Genomic DNA, 11745 nt, shown 5'->3' on the forward strand with positions numbered 1-11745 from the left:
CTGGCATTCCCTCACCTTTGCATCTAAATGGGACCTGATGGGTTCAGGGCGGATGGGTGGGAGTGGGGAGTGGGTGGGTGGCCTAAGCCCTTTCCTCCTGCACTGCAGCTCCCACCCTCTGTTCTGAGGTCCAGGTTCTCAGGGGAGGGGAAGGCACCATCACTGTTCCGCTCGCCTTGCCCTGCTAATCTTGTCCAGAATAGGAAATGGAACCCACTCTCTGGGCCCACGACCCTGGACCCAATGCCCGGCCAGTGTCGAGCAGGGCCCCGGCTGTGCTACAAGTCCCCAAGGCCATCTGCACAGGCCTGAAGCTTTCTCTCACCTCTCCCAGAGAGAAAACGTTGCTTAGTTTCCCATCTCACCTACCTGTCCCACTTGTCCCACCCATTCCCCCCGACCCATCTGTCCCACCTGTCCCACCTGTCCCACCTGACCCACCTGTCCCACTTGACCCACCTATCACACCTGACCCACCTGTTACACCTGTCCCACCTGACCCACCTGTCCCACTTGACCCACCTATCACACCTGACCCACCTGTTACACCTGTCCCACCTGTCCCACTTGTCCCACCTGTCCCACCTGTCCCACCTGTCCCACATGACCCAATTCCTCACCTCATACTTGTGCCTCCAACCAGTTCACCAAGCACACTGTGAGCCCCCACCCCAGCACCTCAGCCTTCCTGTTCCTCTCCTGGACACGGCCCTGGCGCTTCAGGCCCCTGGCTTGGGCCCTGGCCTTGCGTCCTCCGCTCCTCCCAACCCCTCATAGCTCTCCTGTTTTCTCATCAGCTCCCTTGTTGCCCAACACCTCAGATGCTCCATTATGGATGTCACTTATCCCCCTGCCTCCCCCAGGGCCCAGGGAGAAGGCCCCGAGTGTGTTTATTCTCTGCTATATCTCCAGCACCTAGACCGCCACCCTGGCCAAAGCAGCCACTGAGTCAGTATTTGTGAATGAAGCTGGAGCCGCTGCCTCCCAGCACTTTGGGAGGCAGAGGCAGGTGAATTGCACAGGAGTTTGAAACCAGGCTGGGCAACAGAGAAACCCTATCTCTACCAAAGAAAAAAAATTAGCCTGGTATGGTGATGTGCACCAGTAGTCCTAGCTGTTTGGGAGGCTGAGGCAGGAGGATCACTTGAGCCCAGGAGGCAGAGGCTGTAGTGAGCTGTGATTGCACCACTGCACTCCAGCCCCAGCCACAGAGTGAGACTCTGTCTCAAAAAAAGTTGTTGAATGAGTATAAAAGTCACTTATTCCGAGGAACAAGAACCTACTCATGGCTCCAGCTTTGCCCCTAACCTGACCTTTGGGCTTGAGGACGTCACTTAGGCTCCCAGCTCCCATTGCCACTCAGCTGAGTGTCCTCGTGCCAAAGCTGACTCTGGGGCAAACGGGTCATGTAGAAGTCTGGGGGCTGGAAATTCCTGCCATGGAGCTTGGGGCTGGTGGAACTTGGGCCTGCCCCTGAGTTCTCGGTCAACTGTTGGGGAAGCTGCTGCAGGTGGGGTCTCTGATGTGGGATCTGTGCTGGCATCCTCCCCTCCTGCAACCTGTAAGTGACAACCCTGCCTTCAAGCCTTTGAGGCTGCACACATACCACTGGCTCTCAAGGCAGCCTCTCCCGCTGGACCCTGCTGGGACCATTTACCCTGAAGCACCTGACTGCAGACCTCAGCCCTCCCAAGGCCCTAGAGGAGGCCTGGCAGTGCTGGGGCCCGTTTACCCTGAAGCACCTGACTGCAGACCTCAGCCCTCCCAAGGCCCTGGAGGAGGCCTGGCGATGTCCTCACCTGCTGGTTGTGTTCAATATGCTCAAGCTGTTTGACAGCAGTTGGTCCAGACTGCCGTCTCCTCTGGCATCAGGTGCCCAGAGCGTTTCTGGGTCCTGACCAAGGGACGCTGAGCTGGGGTGTTTAGCTGGGCGTAGCTTGGTCGGGTATATTTATGTGTGTGCAGTTGCTCCGAGACTCAGAATGTTGTTTCCAGCCATCTGAGAGTGGGGTGTTGCCCTGGATGGAATGGTGTCGCCTGAAATCTGTGTCCACCTGGAACCTATGAATGGGGTTTTATTGGAGACAGGTTCTTAGCAGATCTCATCAAGTTGAGGTTACTGAATGGCCTGGAACCACACGACTGGTGTCCTGATGTGAAGAGAGAAACCACGGCCTGGGAGAAGGCCACGTGGTGATGGAGTCAGAGACTGAAGCGGTGCAGCCACAGGCCTGAACACCGGGGCCGCTGCAGCCCCAGGAGCTGGGAGAGGACTGGAGCCTGTTCTCCCTCGGAGTCTCTGGAGAGAAACAAATGATGTCACAGCACGTGAAGAGGTGGCCAGAGAGCAGGCAGCAAAATGAAGCAGCAAAAATACAATCTGCAGTGTCTGTTAGCTTAAATATATTGTTATTTCCTGGATGTTGTTGATTCTTTTTAAAAACTTAAAATTTATTTTCTCATTCTAAATGAATATTTGCTTGTGTATGTAATTTTATCTTTCTTTTTGTTTATTTTCTTAGACAGCCTCCTCGGCCTGTAGAGGCTGAGGCTCCACCTGCTGAGTGGCCGCTCTCCTGACCCTCCAAGCTGCCCTGTGTGTGGGCTTCTGTTACACCCACCGTTTGGGAGCCCCCAGAGGTGGCTTCCTGTCTGTCTGTGTGGTCAACTATGGTTGTCTTTGGGTGTGGTGAAATTAACAATTTTTATTCCCTGTCTTTCTTTCTTTTCTTTCTCTCTCTCCCTCCCTCTTTCTTTTTCTCTCTCTCTCTCTCTTTCTTTCTTTCTCTCTTTCAAGACAGGTTCTTGGTGAAATGAACAATTTTTATTCCCTGTCTTCCTTCCTTCCTTCCTTTCTCTCTGTCTCTCTCTCTCCTTCCCTCCCTCCCTCTCTCCCCCCAACCTCTCGACAGGGCCTTGCTCTGTAACTGAGGCTGGAGTTCAATGGCATGATCTTAGCTCACTGCAACTTGAAACCCTGGGCTCAAGGGATCCCCCTGCCTCAGCCTCCCAAGTAGCTGGGATTACAAGCACACACCACCACATCCAGTTAATTTTTGCATTTTTGGTAGAGACAGGATTTTGCCATGTTGCCCAGGCTGGCCTGGAATGCCTGGGCCCAAGTGATCCACTTGCCTCCGCCTCCCAAAGTGCTGAGACCACAGGCGTGAGCCACCATGCTCAGTCTGTATCTCATCCTTTTCTTAGTTCCTGAGGATGGTAAATGAGCATCTAAACGAGGCTTTGTGCACACCAACAGTAACATCTGCTTTCTGTTTGACCAGCGTGCAGGTCCATGTTAACCAGTCTCATGACTGATCTGAAGGAGGACATTAAAAGCGTGGGCTTAAATGGTGATGTATCTGTTTTTCTCTGTGGTTACATTATTCCTGGTTGCATATTTGGTCTTTATTTTTAGTTTCACATGTGTTCATGTTGGTTACATCTTATTCTCTTGTTCCATTTTGTCAGAACATAAGGTTGATGAGAAAACTTTTGCTTTCTTCTGGTTCCCATCTGCCTCTTATAAGTTTTCCATCCTTTTATTTCCAACCTATTGGTGTCCTTTTGTTTAAAGGGTGTTTCAGGCCAAGTGTGGTGGCTCACGTTTGTAATCATAGCACTTTGGGAGGCTGAGGTGGGAGGATTGCTTGAGGCCAGGAATTTTAGACCAGCCTGGGCAACATAGTGAGATCTATCTCTACAAAATATTCAAAAAAATTAACTGGGCATGGTAGTGCACACCTGTAGTCTCAGCTACTCAGGAGGAGGCAGGAGGATGGCTTAAGCCTGTGAGGTCAAGGCTGCACAGAGCTATGATTGAGCCCTTGCACTTCCAGCCTGGGCAACAGAGTGAGACCCTGTCTCAAAAAAGAAAAGGAAGAAAAGAAAAAAATAGGTATATTCTGTAGACAACATATTGCTGAATCTTTACATTTATTTATTTATTTATTAGAGACAGGATCTTACTCTGTTGCCGAGGCTGGAGTGCAGTGGCATGATCTTGGTTCACTGCAACCTCCTGGGTTCAAGTGATTCTCCCACCTCCATCCCTCGAGTAGCTGGGATTACAGGCACTGCCACCATGCCCAGCTAATTTTTTAATTTTTTAGTAGAGTTGGGGTTTTACCATGTTGGCCAGGCTGGTCTTGAACTCCTGACCTCAAGTGATCCATCCACCTCAGCCTCCCAAAGCATTGGGATTACAGGCATAAGCCATTGTGCCTGATCTTTACTTTTAAATCCAATTTATGACTATCTTTTAATGAGCAAATGTAGCCCACTTACATTTATTATAAAAGCATTTATTATAATTTTGTTATAATTATTGCAATCATAAATCACAGTTATTAGGACTTACACTTACTGTTAAATTAAGGCTTCATTTTGTCATCTTATTCACAGTTCCATTCACTACACTCTCTGCATTTGTTTTTTTCTCCTCTTCTGACTGGATGCTCTTTCTGCTGGCTTAAAATATAGTCATTTCTGTTCTGTTTCTCACTTTGGCTGCCCAGCTTGATTTCTGAGCCTCATCTTATCTACATCTTGTTTCTGACAGAAGTGTCTCGGTGTGCAGTCACGTCCCTTGGTCTCCGCCCTCCATGAAACTGTTATTATCTAGAATTTTAGTTCTAGATTGTTATGTAGATTGAACATACACTGTAGATTCTGTGCTCTTTTTTTGTCATTGCTTTTTCTTTTTTGGACAAAATAAACTCTCTGTGATTGCTTCTCATTTCTCTTGTAAGAATCTTCTGCTTGTTTGGGTTTCTTGTTACTTGGACCCTGCCTCCACGAGGGATTTCAGTCTACTTCTCAGATGTGTGTCTTAAGACCTTGTTATACAGCCATGTGCAGTGGCTCACACCTGTAACCCCAGCACTGTGGGAGGCTGAGGCAGATGGATCACCTGAGGTCAGGAGTTTGAGACTAACCTGGCCAACATGGTAAAACCCCAACCCTACTAAAAAATTCAAAAATTAGCTGGGCTTGGTGGTACACACCTGTAATCCCAGCTACCTGGGAGGCTGAGGTGGGAGAATAACTTGAACCTGAGAGATGGAGGTTGTAGTGAGCCAAGATGGCGTTATAGCACCCCAGCCTGGGGACAGAGCGAGACTCTGTCTAAAAACAAACCCCAAAAATATATTTATTATATACTTAAATTTTAAATTTTATGACAATTTAGTTAGAGGAGACATTCCAGGTACAAACTTCTTTTCTTTTAGTACTGAAGTATTTGTTCCCTTGTCTCCTTGAACCCCAAGTTGTTTTTGAGAATTCTGTCTGAGCTCATCTGAGTTTGGGATCGTCTCTCTGCTTTTGACGTTACAGTCCCTCGACTGTGTCCTGTGGGTTTTCCTTCTCTCCTGTGTGGCCCTCGATCCGCTCCTGTAATGTGAGTTCTCTCTCTTCTCTGCTTCTGGGAGATTGCTCCTCATTCTCATCCCTCTATTAACTGTGTGTTCTCTGCCGTTTTCTGTGTCTCTTAGCGTTTTCTTTTTTCTCTCTCTGTTTTTCCCTCTGGGAGGCGTCCTCAGCTGGATCTTGCCCCTCCCTAACGCAGCTCTCCTGTTGCTCACTCCACCAGTGATTTCACTGGATCGGGGATTCTAGCTTTCATCCCTGGCATGCCCAAGTAGGTGCTGACAGCTTTCTCTTCCTGCGCCTGTTTTTGAGGATGTGCTTTTCTCTGGCTGTGACGGGTACAGCTCTGCCCTCACTCCCTGAGGTGTGTGTGCCCTGAGTGGCTATCTCCTTTCTGGACAGAGCGCCTACCTCAGGATGCCAGCACTCAGGCCATGAGCCTCAAGGGCACCCAGGGCTGGTCCAGGCTTTGGGCCTGGGCCAAGCCTGGAGTAGAGAGGGGTGAGGCCCTGGGTGGCACAGGCCCGGCCCCTTGGAACCCTCTGCCTGCCTTGCCAACCCCTCCCTGTCAACCGTGGTTCCTTGGCCAGCACCTTGTGTTGGGAGCTTAGCTTTAAGACCTTCAAGTGGGGTCTCAATGGCCAGTCTCAGACTTTGGGGTGAGGGGCGAACGCTACACATTGAGGGTTTCCACCTAAGCACAGGGCTGCCCTGGGCTGATGCTTACTCAGTTTCTCCAAGTCTAAAAGCCCCCCACCCCCAGGAAATATTCAAAGCTTCAGCCCAGGGATGGGGCGGGGCTTCCTCCAAGGTTTCCCCATGGTCAAGGCCTTTGCTTTCCGTCTCCGTGGTGTCAAGCAAGTCTGTACAGTTGGGAGAGCGTTTGCTCTGACAAGCATTATCTTGTCCCCATTCTACAAATGTGAAAATCAAGCCCCAAGAGGCTCAGTCCTAGAAACAGACGGTGGGGGAGACAGGACTCAGACCGAGTGCACACGCTTTGTCATGAGAAGAATATAACCTGGCGTGCACATTGACCCGGCATGCCCAGGACATGGCCAGCTCAGTCGGGGCCCTCTACACCTGAGGCTGGTGGGGGTGGGGACACACCATGAAGGAGCCTCCCTGCCCTCCAGGTCCTTGCCATCTGGCTGTGGACAGATAAGTGGAAATAATTTTGGGCACCCAGATAAGCAGTGGAGGCAGCATGGAATTGGGAGGAGGAGAGGAAGACTTTGGGAAGGGGGGAGGAGGACCTAGGCCTAAGCATGGGGGGGATGAGGCAGAGAGGAGGATCTCAGGGAGCACGGTTCTGAGCATGGGGGATGAGGAGGAGGGAAGGATCTCAAGGAGCACAGTCCTGAGCATGGGGGGATGAGGAGGAGTGGAGATCTTAGGGAGCACAGTCCTGAGCATGGGGAGACGAGGAGTGGAGGATCTCAGGGAGCACGGTCCTGAGTATGGGGGGATGAGGAAGGGAGGATCTCAGGGACCACAGTCCTGAGCATGGGGGGATGAGGAGGAGTGGAGGATCTCAGGGAGCACGGTCCTGAGTATGGGGGGATGAGGAGGGGAGGGTCTCAGGGAGCATGGTCCTGAGTATGGGGGGATGAGAAAGGGAGGATCTCAGGGAGCACAATCCTGAGCATGGGGGGATGAGGAGGAATGGAGGATCTCAGGGAGCTCCAAAATTTACAGATGGAAAATGAAGGTCCAGAGGGACAATGACTTGTTCAAGGCCATGGGGCTCTCTCTCTCGTATTGATGGAGGTCCCCTGTGTTGGGTTCCTGGGTCCTTGGAACCTCAAGCCCCAGCCCCTTATCCCTGTGCCCTCTCATCTTTTCCTGGTCACTGTCTGGGTCCCAGCTGACAGTGCTGGACATACAGGAACCAGTGTGAGCCAGCCAGCCAGCCACACAGCTGCTGGTGCATGGGTCCCAGGGGATCCCCAAATGTGGGTACCCTAGTGACTTATTCATGTTTACAGAGGGGTTTGGTGGCCTCCTGGTTCTGAGGGCCTGAGTGTCAGGTTCAGAGAAAGCAGCAGTGGCTGTGGACACCGCAAAAGCCACCATGAGGCCCCAGGACAGTGTGATGCTGCTGGATACAGTCCTGGGAATCCCTGAGGACTGGAGGAGCCTGTCCTGGAAGGCCAAGCTTGGCATGTCTTGGGATTCCCTGCCCTGGCTAACGCACTATTGTCAAATACAAGTGCTGAGAAAGAAGAAACTAAATCCACAGCTCACCACCCAGAGAGAACCACTGCTAGCACCTTGTGTGTACTATTCCATCATTTTATTCCTGCAGAAAAAAAAAATACATACAGGCATAGCCATGCTCAGCAAAAAGACCTTTCGGTCAGTGACGGGCCACACATGCAACAGTGGTCCCATGGGATGACAGCAGCTCCCCCACGAAGACTGGGTATGCCTGGGCGCTACGTCTGGGTCACAGAACTCACCCGATGACGTCACACAGTGATGACACTGCCTAGCGAGGCGTTTCTCAGAACTCATCCCTATAAGCAGCACGTACACCGTCTATATTGTAATAAACGTGTCATCAGGCATCTCTTCTACAACCGTCGGTGTGGCTTCATTGTGTCATGTGAAGGTCCTAGGGTGAAGTCACAGATTTTTCCATGGTACCCTTTTATTATTATTTATTTATTTATAATTATTATTTTGAGATGCAGTCTCACCCTGTCACCCAGGCTGGAGTGCAGTGATGTGATCTCAGCTTACTACAACCTCTGCCTCCTGGGTTCAAGCAATTCTCCTGAGTGAGCCACCCGAGCAGCTGGAAATACAGACGCGTGCCACCACACCTGGCTAATGTTTGTATTTTTAGTGGAGACAGGGTTTCACCATGTTGCCAGGCTGGTCTCGAACTCCTGACCTCAAGTGATCTGCCCACCTCAGCCCCCCAGAATGCTGGAATGACAGGCATGAACTGCCCCCCGGCCCATGGGGCCCTTTCAACACCTGCGGCATGTGCTGTAATCACTATAGCAAAATTCTCCTGCTTGGAGACTTAGGGCCTTCTTCAGCTGTTATATATATATATATATATTTTTTTAAACAAAACAAAAGAAATGTGGCTTTTCTAGATATAATTCTAATATTTATTTTTTTTTCTTTTTTTTTTTTTTTTTAGGGAAAAAGAGAAAAAGAAGGGGAAAAAAAGAAAAAGGGGGAAAAAGGAATATTACTTCATTCCTAAAATGGGTTTCAATAATGGCCGATCAATATTTTGAGTGTTTAAAGTGGTTAATGCATATTTTATGTGTTTAAAATGGAGACCTCTATTGTGTTTATTTGTTCTGGCTCTGAGTTCAAATCCTGGATATCGTTATCAATTTGTTGTCTCGTTGAATCTAAATCTATGTGTCTTATGTATCTGAGTGTTAAGATCTCTTATTGTTACATTAATCCTTTTACCCTTGTATCCTTATAGCTTTGAAATCTATTTTGTCAAATGTGAAAATTGCAACTCCTGCTTTTTATTTATTTATTTTTGCTCTCCATTTGGTTGGTACGTTTTTTTTTTCCAACCCTTTATTTTGAGTCTATGTATATCTTTGGATATACCGTTGGATTTTTGTCTGTATCTTTTGATTGGGAGATTTGGTTGATTTAACTTTAGGGTTGCTGCCATTTGATATTAACTGGCTATTTTGTCCTTTTGTTGATAAAAATTCTTCTTTATGTTAATGCTCTTTACTTTTTGGTGTATTTTTAGAAAGGATCATACTGGTTGTTCCTTTCTGTGTATAATGCTTCTTTTAGAAGTTCTTGTAAAGCAGGCCTGGTGGTAATAAAATCTCTGAGTACTTGCTTGTTCCTAAAAGATTTTATTTTTCCTTCAAATGTAAAGCTTAAATTGGCAGGATATGAAATTCTGGGCTGAAAGTTTTGTTCTTTAAGTATATTGAATATTGGCCCCCACTCTCTTCTAGCTTGTAGGGTTTCCGTTGAGAGATCTGCTGTAAGCCTAATAGGCTTACCTTTATGGGTAACTTGATCTTTCTCTCTGGCTGCCCTTAATATTTTCTCCTTCGTTTCGATCTTGGTGAATCTAACGATTATGTGCCTTGGGGTTGGTCTTCTTGAGGAATATCTTTGTGGTGTTCTCTGTATTGCCTGGGGTTGAATAGTGTCCTGCTTTGCTAAATTAGGAAAATTTTCCTGGATAATGTCCTGGAGAGTATTTTCCAGCTTGAATTCATTCTCTCCGTCACATTCAGGTACACCAATCAAGCGTATATTAGGTCTTTTCACATAGTCCCATATTTCTTGGAGACTTTGCTCATTCCTTTTTATCCTTTTTTCTCTATTCTTGTCTTGTCGTTTTGTTTCATTAAGTTGGTCTTCGACCTCTAATACCCTTTCTTCTGCTTGATCCATTCGGCTGTTTAAGCTTGTACATATTTCACTCAGTTCTCGTGTTGTATTTTTCAACTCCATAAGTTCATTTGTATTCCTCTCTATATTGTCTATTCTTTTCAACATTTCATCGAACCTTTTTTCCAAGTTCTTAGTTTCTTTACATTGGGTTAGAACAAGTTCCTTTAACTCCCAGAAGTTTCTTATCATCCACCTTTTAAAGCCTACTTCAGATAATGGAACACAGTCCTTTTCCATCAGGGCTTGTTCCGTTACTGATGAGTCCTTTTCCATCAGGGCTTGTTCGGTTGCTGATGAGTCCTTTTCCATCAGGGCTTGTTCCGTTGCTGATGGGTTCTGATTTTGAGTATACTCAGCCTTCTTAGGCTGTTTTTTTCCCTTCATTTTAGATGAACCGCCTTTCTAATTAGTTTTCTGAGTCGACGTCCGACTTACTGATTCCCAGTGCTGGGATCCGAGCCACCCACTGTGGCAGCCTAAATAGCAGCGATAGGACTGATGGTGCTCTTCTGCCCGGGAATCTCTGGTCTGGCTTCCCTCTTGAGTCCACAACAAGCGGCTCTGACTTCCCGGAGCTCCAAACTCTGGTCAGTAGGGGAAGCGGTCCCGTTGGCTCTGCGTGAAGAGCTGCTGCGCCGAGACGCCGGCAAAACCGCTGCAGCGGCCACAAGAGTCGCGCTGGCGACCCGTGGGGCTCCTCCACTGGGAGTCGGCTAATCGGTGAGTGACGAAAATTCGTCTAATGATGTGGCGTCGTCTCGTTCTCTGAGCTTTCACTGGGAGCTACAATCCTGAGCTGTTAGTGGTCGGCCATCTTGGATCTAATATTTCTGTTATATATATTTTTAAGATGGGGTCTCAGCTGGGTACAATGGCTCACACCTGTAACCCCAGTAGCACTTTGGGAGGCTGAGGCAGGAAGATTGCTTAAGCCCAGGAGTCTGAGACTAGCCTGAGCAACATGACAAAACCCTGTCTCTAATTAAAAATTAAAATAAAGATAAAAAATACATAAAAGATAAAGATGGGGTCTCACTCTGCCACCCAGGCTGGAGTGCAGTGGCTCAATCATAGCTCATTGCAGCCCCTAACTCCTGGGTTCAAGCAATCCTCCCACCTTGGCCTCTTAAGTAGCTGGGACCACAGGTACAAAGCACGGTACCCGGCTTCAGTTGTCAATTTTTTCTTATTGAAAGTAACATTGCAATAAATATTATTATGCCTCTAAACTTTTATTTTTTTGAGACAGAGTGTCACTCTGTCGCCCAGGCTGGAGTGCAATGGCATGATCTCAGCTCACTGCAACCTCTGCCTCCTGTGTTCAAGCGATTCTCCTGCCTCAGCCTCCCAAGTAGCTGGGATCACAGGCGCATGGCACCATGCTCAGCTAATTTTTGTATTTTTAGTAGAGATGGGACTTCACCATGTTGGTCAGGCTGGTCTCCAACTCCTGACCTCGTGATTTGCCTGCCTCAGCCTCCCTAAGGGCTGGGATCACAGGTGTGAGCCGCCTCATCCAGCCCCCGAAGCTTTTCTTCTGCACAAAGATAATTTCCCAAAGATACATTTATAGAAGTGGAATTCCAGGTAAAAGGGGCCTTATATTTAAATGACATTTCCACCTTTGGAAACCCAGTTGATGAAAAGTTACCTCATTTCACCTGGTGCTGCACAGATACCTAGCAATGGGAATGGTTGCTGTGTTGATTGCTCATTTTGGTATTTGGGTATTTTTAGTTCGTGTTTTCTTCCCATGGATTGATATGGCTTTGTCTGAATTAAGCGTACTGACCTTCGATCTGTGATTTACTTGTCAAATATTTCCCCCGAGTTTGTGGACGTTTGTTGTTTATTTTTGTTCGTGGTGTTTTATAGAGACGTTTAACAGCTCCCACTGTGTGGCGGATCGTATAGTTTTTCGTCTTTGTGACTTGGACGGATGATTTGATGGTGAAGATGTGGGGTCAG

Source organism: Callithrix jacchus, chromosome 5 (assembly GCF_049354715.1).
Source record: "Callithrix jacchus isolate 240 chromosome 5, calJac240_pri, whole genome shotgun sequence".
NCBI lineage: Eukaryota > Metazoa > Chordata > Mammalia > Primates > Cebidae > Callithrix > Callithrix jacchus.